The 27621-nt window shown below is 45.0% G+C and overlaps 1 long non-coding RNA gene across 1 annotated transcript; it reads left to right on the top strand.

Annotated features, from left to right (window-relative positions):
* Positions 1 to 941: 941 nt before the first annotated feature.
* LOC117310301 (uncharacterized) lies at positions 942 to 26495 on the top strand. The gene is made up of 3 exons (XR_004524482.2): positions 942 to 1422; positions 3372 to 3458; positions 26163 to 26495. It is a non-coding gene; the product is annotated as an uncharacterized lncRNA (long non-coding RNA).
* Positions 26496 to 27621: the final 1126 nt, after the last annotated feature.

Here is a 27621-nt window from a genome sequence, read left to right as displayed (position 1 = left end):
AGCAATTATACTCCAATAAAGATGTTAAACAAAAGATGTGGTATGTATGTATGTGTATATATATATACACATACACACACACACACACACACACACACACACACTGGAATATTACTCAGCCGTAAAAAAGAATGAAATAATGCCATTTGCAGCAACATGGATGGACCTAGAGATTATCATCCTAAGTGAAGTAAATCAGAGAAGGACAAATATCATATGATATCAGTTATATGTAGAATTTTTAAAAGTGATACAAATAAACTTATTTACAAAACAGAAATAGACTCACAGACATAGAAAACAAACTTATGGTTACCAAAGGGGAAAGGGGGTGGGGGAGGGATAAACTAAGAATTGGGGATTAACAGATACACACCACTATATATAAAATAGATAAACAGGGTCCTACTGTATAGCACAGGGAACTATATTCAATATCCTGTAATAACCTATAATGGAAAGGAATCCGAAAAAGAATATATATGTATAACTGAATCACTTTGCTGTATACCTAAAACATCGTATATCAACTATACTTCAATTAAAACAGTATTGTGAGCATTTTCTTAAGGATTAACTCTTTCTTGAGGGTTGGAGGCAAGAGCCCAATCAGCAGGCTCAGGAATGGACAAGAAATAGCAGCAGAATCACCATGACCCAGAGGAAGAAGATCCAGAGCTGCCTTTGCAGGCCCTGTGCCCTCTGTATTTGGTTTCCTGGCTGCTGAGTTCCATTTGTTTTCATCAAAGCCTATTTTTTGTTGTTGTCGCTGGCTTGTTCTCAGACTAAAACAAACATACTCCCAGGATGAGTTCAGTGCCCGTTCCTCTGGGGCCCAACAGCAGAGAACTTTCCACACCATATGACAATTGCTCATTTATTTTGTCCATCTCCCCCAGTAGATGGTGCACCCCTCGGGCCCAGGCACCGTTGTCTTATTCGTCTCATTTTCCCCATACCTGTGGCATATTACTCAGCCTAGAGGAGACACTAGGAATGCCATGAATGAACAAATGCACGAACCAAGATGAAACATTCTCTTCATAGGACTGGTTGCTGCCACTCATTTTTTCTTTTTTCCTCTCTTCTGCTTTACACTCAGAAGAGGAAGGGGAAAAAATACCTTTGGGGGCATTATTTTTGGTGGCCATCACAGAAGGTGTGGCTTTTGCTTTCAGTTGCCTTGGTATTTCTGATTCACAGCTACACAGTCTGGCAAGATAGCCAACTGACGCCTTTTCACATTGCCAGGGCGTGCCTCGTGCGTTGTCCTGTGGAACCAGGCCAAAGTGGCATTGTCAAGGAGATGTAAACTGCAGAAAATGGACCTGGCCGGGAGGAAGAAAGAGGCAGTCTGCTCAGAGTGGCGGTTGACGGGCACCCAGACCTGTGAGTGATTAGCTCATGCTTTTCGACGGTCAGGTCAGTCCTCGTCCCGGCTGCCCTTCTGGGGATAGGGAGAAAATGGATAGGGTCTGTGTTAAAGAGCTAGGGTAAGGTGAGAAGAGTGAGGGTGAGGGGAGACAGAAGGCAGAGTTAAGACCATTCTCGTTTCCCTCTTTGATCCTAATCATTTGATACTTTTCACATGGAATAGTAATAATAACAGTTGCCGCTTATTGAGTACCTCGTATGGGCCAGGGGCAGGGTTAAGCCCTTCCCACGCATTGCTTTGCTGAATCTTCACAAGCATCCTCTGGTGTAAGCGCTATTATTGTGTCTCTTTTACAGGTAAGCAAGAAATTGAGGCTAGGAGAGGTTCAGTGAATGTCCGAGGTCACAGGGCTGCTTAGTTCCAGTGCCTGGGGGACAGTGACCACTCTATCCGTGGTGGCTGTTACGGATATTATCCCTACTCTTAATCGGAAGAGATGGCTGGTGCCATGGGCTCAGAGGTCCAAAGGAGGCTCTGAGATGCCGACTCTCGTGGGCCTTCCGGAGCTCACCAGCTCAACGGGCATGAGGCCCCCGGCTCCCCTTTCTGCCTCTTTGAGATTCAGGAAGGTGGCTCCTTGGGTGGTGGGAAAAGTGATGCCGTGCTTGTGTTTGGCTCCTTGTTGGTTCCCACAAATGCCCTTCACATTTTCCATTTTCTGAGTGCTTTTGTGAAACAGCTATGATGTGGTTGACAGTATTTGTAGCCGGAGCCAAGTCAAGACTTCCTCTAGAGGAAAGCTGGAAGCTTTTAAAGGTCTCGTCAGTGCTCACGTAGCCCACAGGCCTCTTCTCGGTGGCGCCCGAGGCTGAGCACAGTGCGCTCATTGATGCCCGCGCTGCTTCTCCGGCCGGAAAACCAGCACCGTATCAGCCTGGCTGGGCCTCACCAGGGCCTTCCTGTCTCCAGGGAGGCCTGTGCTGGAGCCTCCAATCCACCCGTGATGCTCTTCGTGGTTTAGGGACTGCTCAAGATAATTTCCTTTTCCGTCTTTTCTGCAGTTTTTTTTTTTTTTAACCAGGACCCAGGAGAATCTTTGAAACTTAAAATCACCCACGTGCCAGGAATCCCCACAGCCTCCTTGGGAGGGGTAGATGAGCACCATATGCTGTTTATAGAAAAATAAATGCCTTCCCCCCATGAAGCACATGGGCCTGAATCACTGGCTAACCCCTCTTTTACCTTAGCAGCTGGAACAAGGCCCCTCTGGATGAGGATGCAGATGCAGAGAGCAATTTGCCTTGAAAAAGCCCCAAACAGTTTGTGTGAGAGCCACGTCTCCTAGAGAGGCAGGTGGTAGGCAGGCCAGTAGCCCCCGTGGGGGGCCAGCCGAGGGAGGCAAGAGAAGAAGGCAAACAGGTAGCGCCCTACAATGACCTACCGCCTCCCCAAGCAGACTTTCAGAGGGGTCCCCCGCATCCTCATGACCCCTTGCAACATCGGGAGCCCCAGGGCTGGTAGGGGAGGGGAGAAGGGAATCTCTTTTCTTGGACTTCAAACACCGTAAGGCGTGGCTTAGGCAGTAGCTGTTCATTCATTCATTCATCTGTCGAGTGATTACTGAGCAGCTACCAACCGTTTGTCCCCAGTGATGACCCAACCAGGACACTGGGCCAAAACTAAACGTCTGGAAGTGAGACAGGCTGAAACTCGACAGCCCGGGCAGCTAGTTAGCGACTAGCTAACTAGCTAGTTAGTTAGTTAATGTCAGCTGCTACATTTCAGTTGAGTTCCATTCATTCAGCAAACAATTCCTGAGCCTCTACCGCATTCCAGACACTGTGCTAGGCACTTGGGTTATCCGAAGGGAGAACCCCGGCTCCAAGCAAAGGGCATTTCAGATAACAGTAGCTAACATTTACTGAGTGCTTACTATGTGCCAAGAGCTATGCTGAGTGCTCCCCATTCCTTATCTCTTCAAATCCTCATTCCACAGATGACAGGGAAGTCTACACAGATGCGGAAAACTGAGGCTCAGATTCCACCGACTTGCTCCAGGTCACCTAGCCAGAAAGTGGCAGAGGTAAGCTTGAAACATCCAAGTGAGGCCAGATGCCTGAGGCTGTGTTCCTTGTGCGTGGCTGCCTGCTTCCGGGGGCAGTCCGCTGCAGCCCTCAGTCCAAATCGGGCCCACCGCCTGCCTGTTTTTATATTGCCTGAGAGCTAAGAATGGCTTTTACATTTTTAAATGGTTGAGAAAAATCAAAAGCAGACTATTTCATGACATGGGAAAATTATACGAGGTTCAAATCTCGGTGTCCATCTGTACAGTTTTATTGAGACACCGCCACACACATTCATTTATCTATGGTCTAAGACTTTTCCACTCCCAACGGCAGAGTTCAGGAGTTATGACGGAGGCCTTAACAAAGTCAAAAACGCCATCTGGCTCTTTACAGGAAGAGTTTGCCAATCCCCTGGCCTTATAGGTCACTGGCAGAAAAGGAAGCAGCTCTTAGCCCTTGTCTGAACTCAGGTGGCTTCCAGAGCCCTGGCCTCCCACCCCAGCCTCCTAGCAGCTCAGGGAGCCTCAAGCGAGCATGTCCACCGTGGCCGCATTTGATTTATTTTCAGCACTTCCTTCAAAGTCTGTGAGGCCTGAAATGTTTAGGGTAGTAATAGAATTTTCCTCAAATGTTTAGATGAAAATGGAGACGGCAGATCTGGGGTTCTTGGTGAGCAAAGCCCTGAGAGCAGTCCTGCTGGTCTTTGCTGAGAGGCGCCAAATTATCTCAGGCTCCCCTGGGAGCGGCCTGCAGGGCCTTATATGGGCATAATCTCCGGGCTTGTCTCCCTCTGCAGTATGGTCAGACCCACTTTTAAGGTGATGTGTGAACATTTCTGGTTTTCCCAGTTGCTTAAGCTGTGGGGAATTTAACTTCTGCTGCCCTTGCAGGAAACATGAATGCTGTCAACTTCTGCACACATCTTATTTGTCCAGGAAAGATGACAACTGCCTTCTTTCTGGCTTTCATCTCCCTTCTCATTTGTCTGTAGACAGAGGGAAGCATTTTTGCAAGCCGTGTAATGGGGGAAATGCCGCTTCGTTATCCTAGCTGTTTCCTGGGATTAGTGTGTTTGAAGAGATGTCGATAAGAAACATTTACGGCATGCCTCTAGGCGATGGTGACGTGTGGGACATTCGAGGTGTATTATGTTACTCAGACCTCACGGCATTCATTCATTCAACAGGTATTTATTAAATGCCAACTAAATGCCAAGTCCTGTTCTAGGCCAGGGCTACAACACTGAATAGCATTGCCCCTCGTGGAGCTAACCCTTTAGTGGGAGAGGCAGACCATAAACAAAGAAAGAAATATCACAAATCGTTACAGATTGTGATGAGTGACATAAAGCCAAAGAACGGTGAGCCAAGACAGACTAATGGGGAGACCTACCCGAGACTGTGGGTCCAGGGATAGCCTCTCAGAAGAGGAGACATTGAGGGTGAGACCCGAAGGATAAGAAGGAGATGGCTGGGAGACTCTCAGTAATTGGACTGGAAGAGTTGGGTTAAAGTTCATGAAGGAACTATGCCAATGACTCAGTTGACTGGAGCTTCACACTGAGGAACCCAGGACTACAGATTGTTGTGTTCTAGAGACCTTAACCTGGAGCCGTAACTTAAGCAAGCCCTGGAAAATATAGCTGTGGTTCAAAGGAGAACACCTGGGCAATATGGAGCTCTTTCCCACGAACCCAGCACTGTCTAGGCTCTGGAGATCCAGAGATGTATCAGACAGCAAGGAGCTCTTGATCTGGTGGAAGAAATCAGTCATTTAATCGAACAAATGACTCAACAGTGTGGTAAATACCATGGGAGAAATATGTACAAAAGAGCCCTAAGTAGCACAGCAGACGGGGTGCCGAACATATTTGGGAGGGTCAGGGAACAGACAAAGGAGGCTGAATTTTCACTTTTTTCATTGAAGTGTAGTTGATTTACAATATTATGTTAGTTTCAGGTGTACAAAACAGTGCTTCAATATTTTTGTAGATTATCCTCCATTTAAAATTACTATAAAACATTGGCTGTATTCCCTGTGCCGTACAATATATCCTTGTAGCTTATTTATTTTGTACATATAAGGAGGCTGAATTTTGAAGGGCAGGAAGGGCCTTCTAGAACAAGGAACCCCATGAGCAAAGGCCCAGAGACATGAAACCACATGGCCCTGAGCCTTTGGGGAATTAGAAGTCACTGTGTCATGTATTTTTGAGTCTGGAGTACAAGATAGAGAGTGGTGGGCCTTGAGGTTGGAGATTCCAGCGGGAGCAGGTCACGGGAGGGCTTTGCGAATAAGTGTTGGGGATTTGGGCTGTACTAAAGGTATGTAAACACAGGAAAGAGATCTCCCCATCAATTTGCCTTGATAATGCCCCTCTTGTTACCTAATCCACTGCTTTAGACTCGATTTTCTAGGAAGCTATGGTATTTCAAAGAAACTGCCTGATCCTTTTCTAGACAAATTTCATGCTTTTGGAAGTAGCTTTTTCCCCCTAAGTAATTTCTACTTTTCTTACAACTTTTCAAAGCATCTACCATATGGTATTTCTCCCAAGTGAGAGATTATTACCCCCTTTATTTGGGGCAGGGGAAAGCTGAAATGAAGTCATCTGGCCACTGGAGTGACAGCTGCAAGGGGCTATGTGCTCTGGGGTGGGGGCAGCGGCAGCCGCCCATGGCTCCCTTCCCTTTTCCCTTGCTTCCCATTATATAAGAGCATTTTTGCAGCGATGAGCTCGGGGCTTGTTCTGAATATTTTAGGTGTCGAGCATCCTGTTTTTCTCTGAGTAATGTGACCCTGTCAATGACCCACTGCATTTCAGAATGACATCATGGGATTAAACTGAGAATGGTTGAAGAGAAGTGATTATAGGCGTCTAGGGATCTCAGCTTGTCCCTTTACCTTTCAGCAAGTTGGGAGATGCTGAACAAGAAGAAATCTGCAAATGAGCATTTGCTTAGCAGAGGGCAGGGGTCACCAGGTATGGACTGCAGGCCAAATCCAGCCCACAGAGCCAATCGGGCCCAGGCTGCTTTTGCAAATAAAGTTTTATTGGCACTTAGCCATGCTCATTGGTTTGCATATGGTCTGCGGCTGCTTTCGCACCACAAAGGCAGGATTGAGCCTGTGTGACAGAGCCCACAGGGCCCATGAAGCCAAAAATATCCACTATCTGGCCCTTATGGAGAAAGTCTCCCCCTCAAGACAAGAGCATGTGACTTTAGTGGCCTCCCCCATCCTCTGCCCGTCCTCCTCAAACACCTGGCACCACAAAAAAGTAGAGATTGATTTTTAACAAGCATATCAGAGCTTTCATATTTCTTCAATGACATCAGAACTTTTATGTTCATTAACTGAGTGTTGCCCTTCCAAGAGGCTCCCTCGGGACATTGCACACTGCTGCCGATGCTGCTGCCAGCGTGCGTGACCTCACGGGGGCGCTCTTAGAGGAAAGTTATGTGACACCTGAGAAAACCCCTTTCACCTTCTTTATTGGGACCCAAAGCTAGCACAGCCTTGTTGGAATATGTGCCTCGTGGCCATGGATCAAATGTTGACCGGGTGTTTAAAAAATTCCATCTAGCACTCAGATTATCCCAAGAAATTGGCTGCAGGGTCTGAAGGTCATTTCCTAAAAGGTGCTCCGCACACGAATTCTTCACAGGCAAGTTTGCCTCACCCAAGGAATTGAGAGTCGAGGTTATATTTTACAAACACTTTGGGGGATTTTGCTGCATGTTTTCTGCACTTGGCCCATTTGATTTCTCAGAAAATGACCCCTCAGCATGTGGCTTTCTCCTCCCTATTTAGGGACTGCTTCTCTACTTCAGAGGCCTTTCCCATCCGCCCCGCATTTCCCCATCTCTTTACGGCTGCTGGCAGTGGATTTTACTGTGGCTTGGTGCATTGGACCCATTCGGCTAAAAACAGCCTAGGCTAAGGGCTGAGGGAGTCCTTTGCCCAGTTCCATGTCTCACAGCCAAGTCTGGATGGGAAAGAGTCCCCTGGGGGCCAGGATGTGGGATGCTGGGAGAGAGTGGAGACAGTGGGCATGGCAGCCTTTGGTGGTCCCTCTTGTCTCCCAGAGTGCTGTGTGCTCTGGGCTGCTGTGCCGGGGCAGGGCTAGAGTTTGGTGGTTTCTGCAGACCATGAAATGCTTTCTCATTTTCCTTTAAACTCATTCTGTGACAGGGATATTGTGTGGCCAGCCCTGAAGCAAAAAGATAACCAGTTCAGCAAGTTGCTTTTTCTGTGGTTGTCCTTTCTTTCTTTTTTTGTTTTTCCAAGAGCCACCGCCTCCCACACAAAATGTCTACATTTCCTGAGCTCACAGTGGCTTTGCTGATTTCTGCGCTGCCAGAGTCTCAGGCGCCGTCCTTTGAGGGGAGTTCCTCAGCTCCGTGTCTGTACTTCTACCTCCCATTAAAGTAAATGCGCTTGCGTGATGGAGTGTGATCGAGTGGATTACTAAGAAGCGAAGAGGTGCACTGTTGGTGGGAATGGAAGCTGGTGCAGCCACTATGGAGAACAGTATGGAGGTTCCTCAGAAAACTAAAAATAGAACTACCATATGACCCAGCAATCCCACTACTGGGCATATCTCCTGACAAAACTCTAATTCAAAAACATACCTGCACCCCTATGTTCATAGCAGCACTATTCACAATAGCCAAGACATGGAAGCAACCTAAGTGTCCATCAAAAGAGGAATGGATAAAGGACATGTGGCACATATATACAATGGGATACTACTCAGCCATAAAAAAGGAATGAAATAATGCCATTTGCGGCAACATGGATGGACCTGGAGATGATCATACTAAGTGAAGTGAATCAGACAGAGAAAGACGAATACCATATTATATCGCTTATATGTGGAATCTAAAATATGACACAAATGAACTTATCTACAAAACAGAAACACAGTCACAGAGAACAGACTTGTGGTTGCCAAGGGTGAGGGAGGGGTGGGGGAGGGATGGACTGGGAGTTTGGGGTTAGCAGATGCAAACTATTGTATATAGAATGGATAAACAACAAGGTCCTACTGTACAGTACAGGGAACTATATTCAATATCCTGTGATAAACCATAATGGAGAAGAATATGAAAAAATATATAGGTATAACTGAATCACTTTGCTGTACAGCAGACATTAACACAACACTGTAAATCAACTCTACTTCAATAAAATAAATTAAGAAAAAAAAAGAAGCAAGGAGGATGAGGCTGGAGCCACAAGTGTAAATTCCTCCCTGTGCTCCTAGGTTCACAGCCTTCACCCCGGCCTCGGGGGGAAGGCTGGTCATTTCCAGTTGACTCAGTTAACAGACACTCCACTGGGGGGTAGTTTGGGTTGGGAGGCTCTTTGGATCTTCTGAGATTTTCTTGTTCCGGGGACCAGAATTTAAACTTGAGCTGTTATCACTAGCCCTGGATGCGGGGTGCGGCCTGATCCTGATGTCCTGGAGTCAGCTCTTTTGTGTCATGGGGCCCAAAGGACAGCTGAGAGCTCAGCCCACTCACCAGAGGTGGCGCAAAGAGAGAATGCTGGTCACGCCATATGCGTCTGTACTACAAGTGTCTTCATTAACACGTATGTCCTTGGCACGTATGATTATCTGGCCCCGCTGGACCCCTTTAAGGGTAGGAATTATGTCTTCTATTATTTGAGCAACACCACACAGGGTCCCCTTGGACCAGAGGGCACATAAGGTGTGGAATTGCCTACAGCAATATGTGAAACAGCAAGCAAATGGGACTTCAGGGAGTTTGGTCTTATATTGGGGGCCTTAGTGTCTATTCTGGAGGTACTTAATAATCAAGCAGCCTTTGAGTGTCAATCCTCTAAGGGTCGAATCCCACAGGACTTCCATCAATCAGGCAGCATTTGGGGGAACTTGCGCTTTGTTCATAAAAAGTCTGGCATAAAAAGTCTGGTCCTTGGGAGGTGTCCAAACTGGCATGGCTGGCCACCAAAGGGGGAGTGGGGAGGAGGGCTCTTTGCGAGAGAGCTGTGTAGTTTTCAGTTTTTAAAAAAGAAAGAGGGTGGCTTCAGAAATGTTTGTTGGAAAGCTCAGAACCTCGATTTTGATGCTGAGCAAGGGAGAAGTTCTGTTGGAAAGGGCTCATTTAGGTTCGCTTCTTAGTATTCACAGAAGCGAAGCTCGATTTAGTAAAGTTGGACGAGTTCCTGAGACCAGAGCTTCTGGAGGTGGAGTGATGCCTTTCTGTTCTTGCTGTTGGAGGACTGGGGGCGGAGGATGCGAGGGTAGGGGATGGGGAGAGGCAGGGCAGCAATGGAATGCAGGGACTGTTGGCCAGTATGTCTCTTCACTGCCCTCCAGCAAAGCTGAGACTGTTCAAAAGCTCCGTCCTGCCCTGGGTCTAGCCAATGGTAAACTGGTTTTCATGAGTGTTCGTGTGACATCTGTGTCCCAGGCCTTACTTGTTACCAATTAACCAGCCTCCATCACCCATCAGAAGTTCTGAGAAACCACACTCTGCCAGCCCCTTCCTTTAGGAAGCCATGGCGGGGAGAGACATTGGGGGCTATTTTTTCTTCTTGCCATACCAAAGGTCTGCCCCATTTGGAAATTTAAAAAAAGAACCTTCCCAATTGTCCTTCTCTCATGAGTTCCAGAAGCCATTCATGCTGGGCGAATGTTGGCCACGGTCCTTAGGCATCCACCGATGACCATCTTAGGCCCCAGCTTGTGAAGCAGGCTTCACGAGCTCCTCACTTAGTTTACAGCTTCCACTTGAGAACTGTCAGCTCTCCTCTGAGAGTTATATTTGATTAACTGATTGATTGATTCATTCATTCATTGGTTCACTCATTCAATTCATCCAACATATATTCATCCCACATTCATCCTACCACATGCCAAGCTTTAACCTAGGTGCTATGTTATAATGTGGGGCAAAACTGGACAAGGTCCCCGATCCCATGGAGTATACATTCCTGCTGGGGAAGATAGGCCATGAAGAGATAAAAAATAAACACACAGGCAAGGAAAATATCCAGCAGTGGCAAGTGCAGTGCAGAGAATGGAAGTAGGGTGATGTGATAGTGAGTGGGTAACTAGCTCTGATCGGTGGTCAGGGCTAGCATCCGTGAGGAGACGACCTTTGACCTGAGATCTGAAAGGTAAGCAGCCAGACTTTTAAAGATGCTGGTGAGGAATATTCCAGTATAAGGATAAGCTGGTGCAAAGAGCCTACTATGAGCTCGACACATGGCATCCGGAGGGGAACAAAAGACAAGAGGTCCCTGCCCTCCAGAGCTTCTAGTCTAGATGGAGAGACAGAAAGTCAGCAGTTACAACGCAGTCAGATCGACGCTATGACACGAAGAGTATGTAGAGAGCTCTGGAAACATCGAGCAAGGACCCCGAGGGCTGAGCGTGAGGGTCAGAGTGGGCTTCCTGGAGGAAGTGGCATTTGAGCTGTGACATGAAAGATGAGAAGTTATCCAGGTCAACAGGGTGAAGGTGAATAGCGGAGAAGAGGGGAAACACATGTGAAGGGCCCGTGCTCACCATGCACATCTGAGGGACCAAGAGAAGTTCAGAATTTAAGGAAGGGGAAGGAGTCATGCAGGGGAGACCAGAGAGGTCAACACGGGCATGTCATGGATTGGGGATTTGTATTCTGATGACAATGGAAGAACCATTACACGGTATTGAGTCGGGGAGAGACATAATCCAATTTATGTTTTGAAAAGATTATTGATCTGGCTGCAGTGGGGGAGCAAAGAGCAGAGGCAGGAAGATCAGTCAGGACATGAGTCCTGCCATCCAGGTGGGAGGGGATGCTGGCTTGGATGGGGTGATGGGTGGAGACAAAGACATGTCATGAGCTATTTAGAAGGTAAGACCGACAGGCCTTGATGAGGAATTTGTAACTGGAGGTGAGTGAAAGAGAAAGAGGAATCAGTGATGTTGCCTAGGTTTTTGGCCAGAGCCACTGGATCTGCGCTAATGCCATTTAAAGAGATGAGTGACGCAGAGGAGATTTGGTGAGGGCGCTCTGTTCTGGACGTTTGGGTGTGAGGCGATGTCTAGTAGGCGGACAGAAATACTGAAGTCCAGAGCCCAGAGAAGAGTCCTGGCTAGGAAGAGCTGTCAGGAGATGGATGGGAGTCTTGGCAGCGGAGGCCATGGGAGCGGAGAGGCAAAGCCAAGGGAAATAGCCGGAAGCAGGATGAAAACAGAGAAAAGAAGAAGACCATAGACTGAGCCCTGAGACCCTCACGGCCACGTTGGGAGTTCAAGCAGCGGAGCAGGAGTAGCTGGTGAGATAGGGGGAAACCCCAGGTTATCTTCACGGCAACTGAGAGAAGAAAATGTTCCAGGAAGGGGAGAGCTGTCGATGTGTCTCACCCTGCCGCCGAGCACTGAGGCAGAAACGATGGAATGACTGGGTACAGGAGGTCACTGGTGTTCTTGACCAGGCCTATTTCAGTAGAGGCGAGGGGAGGTGGAGCCTGACTGGCGCCAGTGGAGATAAAAAAGAACGGGATGCGAAAAGATGGAGATAGAGCCCCGGAGGAAAGGCAATATTTTGCAGTTGGAGGGCAGCCCAAGATCGAGTTACTCCTCCGCTGGCTGGGAACAACTCAGCTTGAACCCACAGTGGGCTGTGCACGGCGAGTCACTCGCATGAATTCTGTATTTATTTACTCAACATGTAACAGCCTACACTCTCCTGAAGGGAAAAAATAGTGGCCACACTTTACAGAAATTGAGGACTCCTCACTGGTCCTCCAAGCTTCGCAGGAACCCCCTTCACAGAAACCCTCATCACCAGCTGACACAGGCTTCCCCTCCCCTGAATGCATCCTGTTCACCCCACTCTCCAAAGGCTTCGTAAAGGACCCTCCTGTATGCTGAGAAGGCAGCACACTCATGATCAAACTCATTCATTCTTCTCTTTCATTATTTTCTAACTGCCGGTTATTAAGTGCATTGTATGGGCCCTGAGGATAAAGCACGGGAAAAGACAAATTCATGGAGCTTGGATTCTAGTGGAAAAGGCAGACAACAAGGGGGAAGAAGATAACTAAAGAAGCATGATCTTTTCAGACAGCGATGAGTGCATTAAAGAAAACAAAATAGAGTAATGGGATGCATGGGTGACGGGAAGGGGAGGAGAGAGGTGTGAGAGAGGCTCATTTAACCACAAGAGTCAAAGAAGAGCTCCCAGAAGGGGAGACATTGGAACACCCTACAGAGCTGCCCTTGTCCCCTTCCTCCCAATAGCAATGACGTCTGCTTGGGCTGCCATCACAGCCACGACCTCTTCCACTAATAACACCACCGCTACTTCGGTACCCACTCCAGCCTCTCAGTCCCTTGACATCCTTTCCTCCAATGATCTTGTTCTCCCTCAGCCTCACCTCAGCCACTCAATTCATACCCTAGACCTGGCCATTACCAATTTTTCTACCAAAACTTTCAATGTCTCATTGCAAAGCTAGATGGGGGACCAGCATCTCCTATCTGTCCAGCTCACTCCCAACTATCTTTTGACCCCATGAGACTTCCCATCCATTGATCCTACTACCTTTTCACCATACCTTACCCCCTTGATGTCTTCTGTCCCCTCCTTACTGAGCCTGCACTCCATACTCAGTCATTGTAATCACTCCCTGTGTATGCCCCAACTTAATGCCCTTCTCACATCTGCATACTTACTTGGCAAAACCCCAAACCTGGTTAAGTTCACCTCTCTCCCTGCTCTGCACCTGCAGCTGAACTGTGGCTGAAGGAAAATACAAAACCACACTATCTGTTCTCACTTTAAATTCATGACTAATAGCCACAAGTGGATCCTTGGAGTTGCCTGGCAACCAAACTATTTTCCTAGACATTCACTGTCCAACTCGTGTGGAAGACCACGTCACATCTACTCCTCTCTCCTAAAGCCTCTGACACCTCTTCCCCCATTTTCACTCTCAGTAAGTGATCTAGTTTCCTATTTTATTGAGAAAATAAGTGAACAGAAGATAAAAAGAACTTCCCAAAGCTCCCACAACCAAATCTGTTACATTGGAAAAGGTGTGTTTTCTACCTAAGGGCAACTTTTCCAATTCCTCACTAGATCCCCACCCCCCTATTACCTATTCAAGGATGTAGCTATAACAATTCCCCCCTCTCTCTTCTAAGTCAGCCATTTTTTCTGCTCTACCACATCATTCCCTTCAGTGAACAGACATGTCTCTTGACTCACTTCCTTCTCTAGCAACTGCCCCATTTTTCATTTTTCTCTTTCCTTTCATGCTAAAGCTCCTTAAAAGAGTTGTCTATACTCACTGCCTCCAAATTCCCTCCTCCCATTCATATTCCTGTGTGTGTGTCTGTCTGTTTGTCTATCTGTCTGTCTCTTCCTCATTAATTTATCATACACATATGGAAAAGAGGCAGAAAGATGGTTAGCAAGGAAGGCACAGAATTGTAGAGGGCAGTGGAAATGGAAACCATACAAAGTTAAGACCAAAGGAGTCTTCCATTGAACAGTGGATCAGTTCTAGTGTCCAAGAGGAATAGAAAAACATTGTAATAAAAATCTAATCTTGAGAATTCCTCAGAAATGTAATTGCATGAAAGCTACGAGACTTCCTGGATATACAATAAGAATTCCAGTTGTATCAGCAAAAATTTCTAGACGTCATAGATCCAGAAAAGTATAAAGCAATATATTGAGATTCTTCTACTAGATTTTTTTTAAAGACTATGTTTTTACAGCAGCTCTGGGTTCACAGCCAAATTAAGAGGAACACACAGAGATCTCCCATATACCTCCTGCACCCACACATGCATAGCCTCCCTTATTAACATCCCCACCAGAGTGGGACATTTATTACAACTGATAAATGAATACTGACACATCGTTATCAACCACAGTCTATAGTTTACATTAGGGTTCATTCTTCGTGTGGCACATTCTATGGATTTGGGCAAATGTATGACATGTATCCATCATTATAGTATCATACAGAGTATTTTCGCTGCCCAAAAAATTTTCTGTGTTCCTCCTATTCATCACTCCCTGCCCCAACCCCTGGCAACCACTGATCTTTTCACTGTCTCCATAGTTTTGCTTTTTCTAGAATGTCATAGAGTTGGAATCAGACAGTATGTAGCTTTTTAAGAATGGCTTCTTTCACTTAATATGCATTTAAGGTTCTTTCATGTCTTTTCATGGCTTGATAGCTCATTTCTTTTTAAGTGCTGAATAATATTCCATTTTCTGGGTGTACCACAGTTTATTTATCCACTCACCTATTGAAAGACATCTTGGTTGCTTCCAAGTTTTGCCAATTATGAATAAGGCTGCTATAAATATCCATGTGCAGATTTTTACGTGACATAAGTTTTTAGCTCCCTCGGGTAAATACCAAGGAGTGTGATTGTTGGATCATATGGTAAGAGTGTGTTTAGTTTTGTAAGAAACCACCAAACTGTCTTCCAAAGTGGCTGTACAATTTTATACTCCCACCAGCAATGAATGAGAGTCCCTGCTTCTCCAAATCCTTGCCAGAATTTTGTGTTGTCAGTGTTCCACTTCCATCTCTTTTTTTGCCCTTAGAATTTATTTGTTGGAAAGAACTTGTTGTTTATCCTGTAGAATTCCCCACATTCTCTAATTCACTGACTGCATCCCTGTAGTTTCATTTAACATGCTCCTTTGTCTCCTGTGTTTTCTGTACCTTGGTAGTCGAATCTAGAGGTTTAACCAGATTTAGTTGGATTTTTTTTTAAAAAAGCAAGACCATTTCATTGGTGGTGGCATGTGCCTCCATTAGGAGGTACGGAAGTATGATAATGCCTCCTGGTGTGATTTTAGCAGCTATTGCTAGTATTGCTAATCTAATGCACAGGTTTACACTGAGGATTGCAATGTGGTGATATTAGAATTCTATCATCCCATCTTCACTTATTAGCTAGAAATACTTCTATAAAGAGAAATGCCCCCTCACATGGTTTTGTAGTGGTACCATTTTCCTAGAAAGGCAGGAAGGATGCTTGATTCTTTCTATTTTCCAGTTTCAAAATAATGAGTTGGATCCCTGGCATCCTCCAACAGTGACCAATGGGTTTGTTTCCCCATCTCACTCCAGTCAAGGCTTCACCCCCACCATTCCACCTAAATGGCTCTTCTCAAGATCATCAGTGACCTTCATGATGCTAAATCCATTGATGTAACTGCAACCTAGGTTAAGTCTGAGCAGCATTTGGTAACACTTCTGTTGAAACTTTTTTTCTCTTTCTTTGCAGGACAGTCCACTCTCCTGGTTTTCTTTCTACCTCACTGACGACTCCTCAGCCTCCCTTGTTGAGTCCTCCTCTTCTTTCCAACTTCTTTTTTTTTAAGTGAGATATAATTCACATACCATAAAATTTACCCTTTTATAGTGTACAGTTAAGTGGTTTATAGGAGAGTCACAGAGTTGGCAATCATCACAATGATCTCATTCCAGAACATTTTCATCACCCCAAAAAGTAACCCGTTGTCCATTAACAGTCACTCTCCATCCCTACCTCCAGCCCCTGACAACCATAAACCTACCTTCCATCTCCATGGATTTGTCTATTCTTCTCTCTGACTTCTTAACATTGGAGTGCTCCAGGGCTCAGTTCCTCTTTCTCTTTATCTATCCTTACCCCTTGGTGATCTCCTCCAGTTCCATGGCTTTTAACACAATTCATACACTGCTAACACCAGCATGGACCTCCCCCCTGAATTCTAGACTTGGATATCCAACTTCCTACTTAGCCTGCCCGAAGTGGGTGTCTAATAGACATCTCAACCTTAACATGGTCAAAACAAGCTACTGATCTCCTGGAATGTGCCCCACCTCTATAGTCTTCAGCTCGGATTAAGACAAAACCCTCCTTCCAGTTGCTCGGGCACCAAAACCTTGCAGTCATCTTTGAATCCTCTCTTTCACTCATACCCCACATTTACTAAATCAGGAAATCCTGCTGGCTCTAACTTAAAATATATCCAGAATCTGACCGTGTCTCACAACCTCCACTGTGGTTACTCTTGTCTCAACTGCCATCATCTCTCATCTAGTTATTTCAAAAATCTCTCTGCTACCACCCTTGTGCCTTCTATAGCTTTTAACCCAGAAAAGGGTGATTCTTTAAATATTTGAGTCTGGTGACGATGATGGTGTTATATAAGAATACCTATTACATATGTAGCACCTACTCCCTGTCAGGGAGTCCCTCATGGCCTTACATGATCTCGTCCATATTACTTCTCTGACCTCATTTTCTACTTCTCTCCCCATCGTTCATACCACTCTACACTGGCCTCCCTGCTGTCTGAACAACCCCCCACCCACGCTTCTGTTTCAGGGCTTTGGAGTTGCTATTGCACCTGCCTGAAACATACTTCCCCCAGGTAGCCTTCTGGCTCCTGGCTCACTCCTTCACTTCCTTCAGGTCTTTGCTTACATGTCACAGTCTCAGGTGACCACCCATCAAAAACTGCAACCCCAAACTCAATCCCAGCTACCCCTATTCTCTTTCCCTGCTACGTTTTTCTCCACAGTAATTATCACCTTCTGAGAAGTTACACATTTTACTTATTTATTCTGTTTATTGTTTGTTTCCCTTCAGTAGATTTAAGATCTATTAATGAAGGAACTTTGGTTTCTTTATTCACTGCTGTGTTCCCAGCACCTAGAACAGTGCTGGGCAAATAGGTGCTCAATAAATACTTGTTAAATGACTGAATCCTAATACTAAGTACCACTTAATAGACACAAACTGTATGGCTAGACACCTTACATGCATGGCACTACCTAGTTTTCATAACAACCCTAGGAAGTCGTATTATATCCATATTTAGCAGATGAGGAAGAGTTAAGTGAATTGCTCAAACTCACACATCTGGTAAGTGCTAGAACTCCAAACCTAGCTTCCACAGGGTCACAGCATGGCTGCTCTCACCTCCTCTCAAGCTGCCTTGTCTCAAAAGAGTATTATTCTATGGGTATCTTTAGACTCTCAACGAAAACACAGAAAAGGGACCCAAATAATATTTACGTTTTAGAAGATGTCCAAAAGCAGGCTGTGCTTGTGGGTTTGTTTTTCTTTCATGGTTTCGCATCTTTGGAGCTCCAGGCACACAGGACAAACTTGGTCCTGTTCAGACTCCAGAGCTGACAGAACTGACATATGCATCAATGGGAAAGAGCAATGTGATAGGAGTGGGAGGTGAATCATTTTCTGGAGCGAAAATTGTGTACAGCAGAGGCCATTTATCATGTCATATCATCACTGAAATTATCTCCCTGCTGCCTGCTGGCCCATCAGATGCTTTGCTTCGGTGGCTTCCTTCGTGCTATTTAAGCAAATGAAATATGCTTGCTTCTAGCTTGATTTGTTTATGTAATATTTTGTACTGCTCTGGTAAGAGAATGTGTTTTAATAACTTTATGTCCTTTATAGATAGTCACAGATACTTGTGACAATATTTTTGCAGCCATATAATAAAATAGGAATTGCATTCTGGACAGGGTCAGATTGACCAACACTTGCTGGAATAATCCTTTATGTTTGGTGCAACTCTACTAAATTAAATACAGTGAAAGCAAAATCACTTTATCGTGAGTATAAAGATCTGGTGGATTTTCTACATCGGTGGACTTTAGTTTGGGAGGGGCAGGAGGAGTGAGGTTGAAGAGAATGTCCTCAAAAAGGGTCATAATAGGGTTTTCTTCTACGCTGCTTCATGAAGGCAAGGTTTTTATAAATTTATTTATTTTATTTATTTTTATTTTTGGCTGCGTTGGGTCTTCGTTACTGCGTGCGGGCTTCCTTTAGTTGCGGCGAACAGGGGCTACTCTTTGTTGCGGTGCGCGGGCTGCTCACTGCGGTGGCTTCTCCTGTTGCGGAGCACGGGCTCTAGGCACGCAGGCTTCAGTAGTTGTGGCTCGCGGGCTCAGTAGTTGTGGCTCGTGGGCTTCAGTAGTTGTGGCTCGCAGGCTCTAGAGAGCAAGCTCAGTAGTTGTGATGCACGGGCTTAGCTGCTCTGCAGCTTGTGAGATCTTCCCAGACCAGGGCTCGAACCCGTGTCGCCTGCATTGGCAGGCAGATTCTTAACCACTGCGCCACCAGGGAAGCCCCAAGGCAAAGTTTTTAACGGGTGGTCCTGTAAATGGACTGGAGAGGCTAGACAGCATTTGAAACTGGTCTCTCTCTCCTGAAAACATAATGCTGGGAGTTGATATTAGCGTCATTTACAGAGGCACCTCGGGGAAGTTGCAACAACCTTACCTTCTATTTCTGGTCCATTTCTAGTTAAAAATGTGTGATGCTTTACCTTCATAGGCATCCCCACCGACTACTTTCAAGAGATTGCAAATGGACAGTAAGGATTGAACATAGGTGTCAACATTTTCCTTTCTTTGAGATTTCACCTTCCTTCCCCTTGGTGCCATTCTTTGCTTCTTCATATCTGGAAAGAGGCACAATGCAGCAGGACTCCTCTGAGCACCGTCTCCACACCGAGGTCATTTAGCAACTGCTTAAACTCTTCCATGATGGCCAGCTCTCCTCCTTTTGCAGAGCCCCTGGCATTAGAAGATTCCTTCTTAATACAGTAGAACCCAAGTCAGTTTCACCATCACACCTACCACAGGTTTAGCTCTGCCCTTGGGCGTGAACAGATATGCCCTCTTCCAAATGCCAGCCCTTCCAATATTCAAAATGAAAACTCTTCCACATCCCTCCTTAGTTGTTTGTCTCAAGTTCTTCCGTATATGGCAGGGTTACTTCTCATTACCATCCTAACTCTTGGCCTCTGGTTCCTCTTAAATTTGTCAACAACTTTTGAAAAATGTTGTATCTGGTCTCTAAATCTAAGTCCAGTTACCAACAAAACAACTCATTGGACTTTTGCTCAACTTTAGATTGTTGTCTTAGTTAGTTAGAAAGATCATTCCAAGGCTTTATTTTCCTAGTTAAGAGTTCTTTCTACACCCCCATTTTGTCTTACGTGACAGAATTAAGATCCAAAGAGATTTGAAAATGATGGGCTGGAACCAACAAGATGAAATATAACAGAGACTTTGCATCTGCTAAAGCGGCTTAAATTACTTGCACTTTAAAAATTGCCATGTCACATGGCTGACTCATACAGAACTTGGGGTCAGCTGAAGCCCCCAGGTCTTCCTCATGCCCTACTTTAAAACTGTTAGACATTAAAGATCATTTTGTTGGTTTCAACCCATTCTCCTATCCTGTCTGGATCTTTTTATTATTTTAACTTTTTATTAGGGTATAATTTAAGTGCATAGGTCTTAATTGTACAGCTTGATTGATCTTCACGCATGTGCACACATGCGCGTGCGCACGCACGTACACACACACATCCCTCTAATCACCATTCAGATCAAGAAACAGCATTATCAGCACCAACAGGCTCCCTCGTGCCTCTTTCCAGTCAATAACTCCCATCCCAAGGTAGCTACTATCCTGATTTCTAGCACTGTAGACTAGTTTTGCCTGGTTTTGAACTTCATATAAATGGAATCATACAGAATGTACTCAATTGTGAATGGCTGTTTTTGCTCATCCATTATGTCTGTGAGATTCATCTGCACTGTGCATGTAGTAGTAGGTTGTTCTTTTTCGTTGCTAAGTAGTAGTTCATTAAATGAATGTGCCACAACTTGTTAATTCGTTCTCCTGTTGATGGAAAATTGGGTTGTTTCCAATTTCAAGCTAATACAAATAAATGCTGTTATGAACATTCTTGTACATGACTTTTGGCAGATACATGCATTTATACTACGTCTAAACCTGGGAGGATACTTGCTGGGTCATAAAGGACATATATGTTTAACTTTAGTATATGCTGTCAAACACCTTTAAAATGTGAATGTGGCAATTTACCATCTGTGATGGCCAGTTTTATGTGTCCTGGCTAGGGTACAGTCCCCAGTTATTCAATCAAACACTAATCTAGATGTTTCTATAGAAGTATTTTGTAGATGTGATTACAGTGCATAATCAGTTGACTGTGAGTAAGGGACATTATCCTGGACAATCTGGGTGGGCCTGATTCAATCAGGTGAAAGGTTTTGAGAACAGAGCTGAGGCTTCTTTGAAGAAGAAATTCTGCCTCTGGACAGCAGCTTTGGCTCATGACTGAGAGTCCCAGACTGCCTTTCCTGTTGGTCTACTCTGTGGATTTCAGACTTGTCTAGCCAGAACCTACAATTGTATAAGCCAATTTCTTGCAATAAACCTCAATATATGTTTCATACTGGTTCTGTTACTCTGAAACCTTAATGATACAGATTTTGTACCAGGAGAGTGCTGCTGTAACAAATACCCAAATATGTAGAAGTGAGTTTGGAAGTGGGTAATCAGTGGAGGCTGGAAAATTTTTGAAAAGCGTGATAGAAAAATCCTACATTGGCCTGAACAGACTGTTAATAGAAATATGGATGTTAAAGATTCTCCCAGGAAGGGCTCAGGAGGAAGTCAGGAGTATTGGAGAGGAAGCCTGTATCATCTAGAGAATTCATATGTCATCATAAAGAGAATGTTGGTAGGATAGTTTATCCTCTTCATTTTTCAAATATAGATAACTCAAAATGTAATTCTAGAAAACGTTCAAGTGATCCACAAGAAGGCAAGAAAAAAGAAACAGAACAAAGAGAAAACAATAATATGGCAGACTTAAATCCTAACATATCAATAATTGTATTAAATTTAGTTTGTCTAGACTTCCCTGGTGGCACAGTGGTTAAGAATCCGCCTGCCAATGCAGGGGACACGGGTTTGAGCCCTGGTCCAGGAAGATCCCACATGCCCCAGAGCAACAAAGCCCGTGCGCCACAACTACTGAGCCTGTGCTCCAGAGCCCGCATGCCTAGAGCCTGTGCTCCACAGCAAGAGAAGCCACCACAACGAGAAGCCTGTGCACCACAACGAAGAGTAGCCCCCGCTCACCGCAACTAGAGAAAGTCCATGCGCAGCAACAAAGACCCAACAGAGCCAAAAATAAATAAATAAATAAATGTGTATTCATCAAACAACATAGCTTCAAAATACATGAAGCAAAAACTGATAGAGTCGAAAGGAGAAATAGAAAATCCACAATTATAGTTGGAGACTTCAATGACCTACTCTCAGCAACTGATAGAAAAATCAGCAAGGGTATAGAAGAACTCAATATCATTAACCAACAGTATCTAATGGACATTTATAAAACATTCTGCCCAATAACAGCAGAATACACATACTTTTCAAGCGCCCACGGGACATTAATCAAGATAGACTCTATTTTGGCCATAAAACCAACCTCAATAAATTTAAGAGTTCCAGTCATACAGAGTGTGCTCTCCAGCCCCAGTGGAATCAAACTATAAACCAACTAGAAACTAGAAACTAACACAAAGATAACAGAAAAATCTCCAAGCACTTGGGAACTAAGCAACATAGTTCTAAATAATCCATGGGTCAAAGAAGGAGGCTCAAGGGAAATCAAATAAAACACTGCACAAAATGACAATGAAAGAACAACACATTAAAATTTGTGGGACAGAACTACAGTAGTGCTGAAGGGAAATTTACAGCACTAAATTCATACATTAGAAAAGAGGAAATGGCGCAAATCAATAATATAAGCACCCACTCAAATGAAATGGAAAGGCAAGAACTTAGGAGAGCTTAAATCAATTTTGAAAAAGAAGAATGAAGTGGGAGAGATCGTCCTACCGCCCAATGGAAGCCTTATATATAGCTCCGGTAATCAGTTCATTGTGGTATGGGTAGAGGCATAGACACACAGACTGGTGTTTAGCTGGATTGGGGCAGGTGTTGGCAAAAAGGTTTTCTGTTGTGTTAGGCCACCTTTTTCCTGGCCCTTTGGGTAGGGAGAGCAGGCCCCTCAAGGAGCTTTTCTTGTCTGTGCCTGTTGGTGGTTCCCCGTTGCAGACTTTCCCAGCTCCCTGTTCTGGATATATGGGAGGCAAAGGGAAACCCAGAGAACTCACTGCCTTGTCCTTCCTGAAGTCCCGAGGTCCCTAGCCAAGTCCACCTTCTTCTTTCCACCTTTTAGAGTCTTCATATGTTGGTTTATGTCCAGGGTTTTTTTTAGTTGTTAGAGGGGCTTTTCCATCTTGATTAGACCAGGAAGTCAGATTTCTTTCTGGGTCTTTTTGAAACCTAATTCTGTCATGCAAGGTATTTAACCATCCCTTCCAAGCTGTATGCCCCTCCCAAATTCAATGAATTTGTCCTCTAGTCTTTTTTTTTTTTTTTTTTTTTTTTTTGTGGTACTTGGGCCTCTCACTGCTGCGGCCTCTCCCGTTGCGGAGCACAGGCCCCAGACGTGCAGGCTCAGCGGCCATGGCTCACAGGCCCAGCCGCTACGCGGCATGTGGGATCCTCCCGGACCGGGGCACGAACCCGTGTCCCCTGCATCGGCAGGTGGACTCTCAACCACTGCGCCACCAGGGAAGCCCTCTTCCTAATAGTTTTAATATAGCATTCTCATTTTGTTAAGCATGATAGATTTTTTAAAACCAAAGCTTCAACAGACTGCTCTATTAAGTTAGTATGTGGGAGAGAGCTATAGCTTAAAAGTCCTCTTAACCGTATCTTCTTTTGTTTTATTTTATTTTATTTTATTTTATTTGGTACGCGGGCCTCTCACTGTTGTGGCCTCTCCTGTTGCAGAGCACAGGCTCCGGACGCGCAGGCTCAGCGGCCATGGCTCACGGGCCCAGCTGCTCCACGGCATGTGGGATCCTCCTGGACCGGGGCATTAACCCGTGTACCCTGCATCGGCAGGCGGACTCTCAACCACTGCACCGCCAGGGAAGCCCTGTCCTCTAGTCTTTATTCCAATTATCGATAAGAAATGTTGAGCAGAACAAGGGGTTACGGAGTCTGTCCCTGTTTTCTTTCACTTGTTGTGCTTTATTCCCAGTCTATCTCTAGCCTCTTACAGTTTTCTGGCTGACACTCCCAATTCTGCATATTGGATCCAATTTGTCTATTCCATGATTACGCTCTTCCTGTGAGTTTATTCTTGGTCCAGCACAAAATAGCCCTGCCAAGGAACTCCCATTTATGGGTAAAGTATATGAAAACGCTCTTGCTTCCATAAAGATAATCTGATGGTGGTGGCTATCTATATGCATTAACATGTAGGAACACCAGTTGACACAGAGGATTTTTTCTCCCTCCTCACCCTTCTCTTTTCTGACCCCAGGCAGATCTGGAGCACAGAAGCCGTCTAGACTGCCAAGGAATGCTCACGTGGGATGCATCTTTTTTTATTGTCTAAGATTTTATGTTCAAGATCTGTCATTTCTGATGAATTACCAAATGCCAGACACAGTGTTAAGAGCTTTGCATATACTGTGTCTAATCCTCACAGTAGTGCTAGGAAGAAGAGACTAGTATTATAACCATTTTTCAGCTGAAACTAAGGCACAGAGAGGATAAGTAACTTTCCCAAAGTCACACAGTCATGATTTGAACCCAGGTCTCTATAACTAGAGATCCCAAACTCTTCTTCATGCTGTTATTATATTCCCTTCCCCAATGACCTTGCAATAAAGAGATTTTATCCTTGACTGACATAATAACTGACCCAACTGGCTACGCTAATTCACCCTAAGCCATTGCCTCTCATTGCTGCCTTAGCGTGCCTTCCTTTTTCAGCTTAGACCAAACATGGAGCAGGGCTATAGGGAACAGGGAGAATGTCTGGGGAATTTCGATTGGGAGGACAAGGGAGTATGGCGTCACAGGGATAGTAAAAGCCTGGATTATGAGCCACAGTCCCAGGGTGATAGACCTATCAGGGCACTGTAGGGGCAAGTGCAGCCTGTGAATAAGGATGGGAAGAGTACTGGGCAGAGAGAGAAGAGCGCATTTTTTCTTAGCATTGTAACATTTTTTTAATTTATGTTTTATTTAGGTATAGTTAGGGTTAGTTATATATAGTTCTATATATAATAACTATTATATATAGTTATATATAATATATAACAATATTATATTAGTTTCAGGTGTATAACATAGTAATTCAATATTTTTATAGATTATACTCCATTTAAAGTTATTGTAAAATATTGGCTCTATTCCCTGTGCTGTACAATATATCTTTTTTTTTCATTCAGCAGTAATTTATTTATTTTAACATCTTTATTGGAGTACAATTGCTTTACAATGGTGTGTTAGTTTCTGCTGTATAACAAAGTGAATCAGCTATACGTGTACATACATCCCCATATCCCCTCCCTCTTGCATCTCCCTCCCACCCTCCCTATCCCACCCCTCTAGGTGGTCACAAAGCACCGAGCTGATCTCCCTGGGCTATGCGGCTGCTTCCTTTATAGCTTATTTATTTTATACATAGGAGTTGGTACCTGTTAATCCCCTACCCCTCTCTTGCCCCTCGCCCCTTCCCTCTCCCCACTGGTCACCAGTAGTTTGTTTTCTAACCTCAGCTGTCAGTAACAAGCTGTTTGACTTTGGGCGAATTACTTGGCCCCTCTGAATCACAGTTTTGTCATCTGTCATTGAGATGGCTGGTATATCAAAGGGTACACACAAGTGTCCTGTGGGCTGATAAGACAAACAGATTTGTTTTGTTTGGCTACCTCAGAGTTATAAAAAATATCTGATTTTAAGCACCTTTAAGGGAGGCATGTGCTTTGCAGATCCATGTAGGTTCCACCACACTCTCTGTGCATCCCACCACCCGCCCCAGGCGGCCGCACTCTTAGTTTATCTGCCAGCTCCTGAAGGCATTTTGGATTTTGGCCACTGGTCAGTCTCCTCCATTCAGCTTCCAAAAGAGATATCCAGCCCTCATCTTCTATGCACGTTATGCTCATTGCAAAGTAAACTAAGTCTATCCTAGCAAGTACCGCCTGGTAAAGGGAAACGAATCCTGGACTAGGAAGCACAAGGGGTCTGGGCCGGCCTCTGCTTACTATCCACACAGTCCACACAGCTGAGTGATCCCAGGTGAGGCAACCAACTCCTCTGATTTTGTTCACTTGTCTGTGAGATAACATGCCCTGCTGTGCTCACAGCACCATCGTGGAAACCAAACAGTATCAATGCTATGAGAAAACATCGAAAACCAGGTGACTGCCTAAATGTGAGGGATTAGTAATTAGTTACTACCACTCTGCTCCCAATAGACACCAGCCTAGAAGTGCCTGTTGATTACAGTGGGTACCATCCTGATGGGCTGCGGCATCCATTCTGATGGGTTGGTACCTGCGCTAGATCAGTTGTGCAATATTTTGAGTATCACCCCAGTGGCTGCCTGGAAGGAGAGATAAGAACACTGTTGTCTAAATACAAACCTGTTGGCTATACTTTATAATATTTCAGAGCAAGAATTTATGCACCCCTAGTCTGACTTTGTTTCTCTTTCTCCTATGTAAGGTCTGAGGCATTTGAGAAGGGCCAGGGTTCAGGAGAACCCTGTGGGGACTCAAATGTGGTTGGGACGGTCATGGGGGGGACTATGGATCTGTTAATGTTATGTCACCAACTGTTGTAGTGGCCCCCAAAAGATATGTCTACTCTCTAACCTTTAGAACCTATGAGTGCGACCTTATTTGGAAAAAGGATCTTTGCAGATGTAATTAAGAGTTCAGAGATCATCTGGATTCTCTGGGTGGGACCTAAATCTAATGACGTGTCCTAATATAAGACAGATGAGAAGACACAGATACAGGGAGAAGAGGAGAAAGCCATTTGAAGACGGAGGGAGAGACTGGAGTGGTGCGGCCACAAGCCAAGGAAAGTCTGAAGCCAACAGAAGCTGGAAGACGCAAGGAAGGATTCTCCCCCAGAGCCTTTGGCCGTGCCTGACACCTTGAAGTTCAACGCTTCTGGCCCCCAGAACAGAATAAATTTCTGTTGTTTTAAGTCACTAAGTTTGTGGTCGTTTTCTATAGCAGCCACAGGAAATGTACACCCCCCCCCCCATCCCTTCGCATTCAAAACGTATGTTCACTCAGTCCAGGCCCTGCTTAGAACACCGAATGGCATTACATTCTTGGTAAGTCTTGTACTTTTAAGTTTTAAATTGTATGCTGTGACCTGTTTTCTTTAACCATTCAATCTGTGATAATGTTTCATTTCACCCCTCAAAAAAGGCTCTGGCGTTATTCGATAACTGTTGTTTTCTTTTTTTTAACTATAAGGATACATCATGAAATGTACCAGAAGTGGCACAGGCTTTGCAGTCAGACAGACCCAGGTCCCAGTCGCACCTGATCTACCTACTAGCTGAGTGGCCTTTGACAAATCACTAGCCTCAGTTGCTTCGTGTGTGCAGTTGGGTTAACACTACCTCCCTGGCAGGGTCATCATGAGTGTTAAGGGCAATGAGCCCACGGCAGGCGTGCAATAAACAACAGCTCTTGATGCTCAAGAAATGTTATTCTGTGTTGGCTGTTGAACGTCAGTGAAGTTCCCTGTCTTCCTGAGTCCACAATCTTCTTTATTTTCAAAGGTGGTCCTGCTCCAAGGCTCAGCAATGCTGCTTACCACTCTCCTTATTCACGCTGTTCCAGCCATTCTGGCTTCCATGCTGTTCCTCAGACATGCCCAGCACGATCCATTCTCGTGGCCTTTGCACTTGCCATTCCCTCTGTCTAGAACACTCCCAGATGTCTGCACGCCTTGTTCCCTTACTTCATTCAGGTCTCTACCCAAATGTACCATCTTATGCAAGAGGCCTTTGCTCACCACCCTAAACAGACACTTCCCCGTCCCTCTCTATCACCCTAACCTGCTTTATTCTCATTTAAAGGCTTTGTCACCACCTGACATATGTATTGATATTTGTGTATTACATGTCTCCTTCCATTAGAATGTAAGATCCAAGGAAGCAGAGCAGAGATTTTTGTCTCCTTTGTGAACTGCTGTATCCCTGGTGCCTAGAGCAGTAGATGCTCAACACATATTTGTTGAATGAATGAATGAGTACCTAGTCTAGCTGAGCAGAGAAGTAAATATTCAATTATAATGCAGTGTATTCAGAGCTCTGATCTGTTTGTACAGGGTAGGGGCCCCTAGTCTGGCTGGGGCTGGAGTGGGCATAAGAATTATTTAGAAAATTTTCTTGGGGCAAATACCATCTCAGCTGAATCTTGCAGCATGAA

This window comes from Tursiops truncatus, chromosome X, assembly GCF_011762595.2.
Source record: "Tursiops truncatus isolate mTurTru1 chromosome X, mTurTru1.mat.Y, whole genome shotgun sequence".
In the NCBI taxonomy this organism is placed as follows: Eukaryota; Metazoa; Chordata; class Mammalia; order Artiodactyla; family Delphinidae; genus Tursiops; species Tursiops truncatus.
The sequence above is the reverse complement of the archived record's forward strand: the minus strand, read 5'-3'. Positions and strand labels throughout refer to the sequence as shown.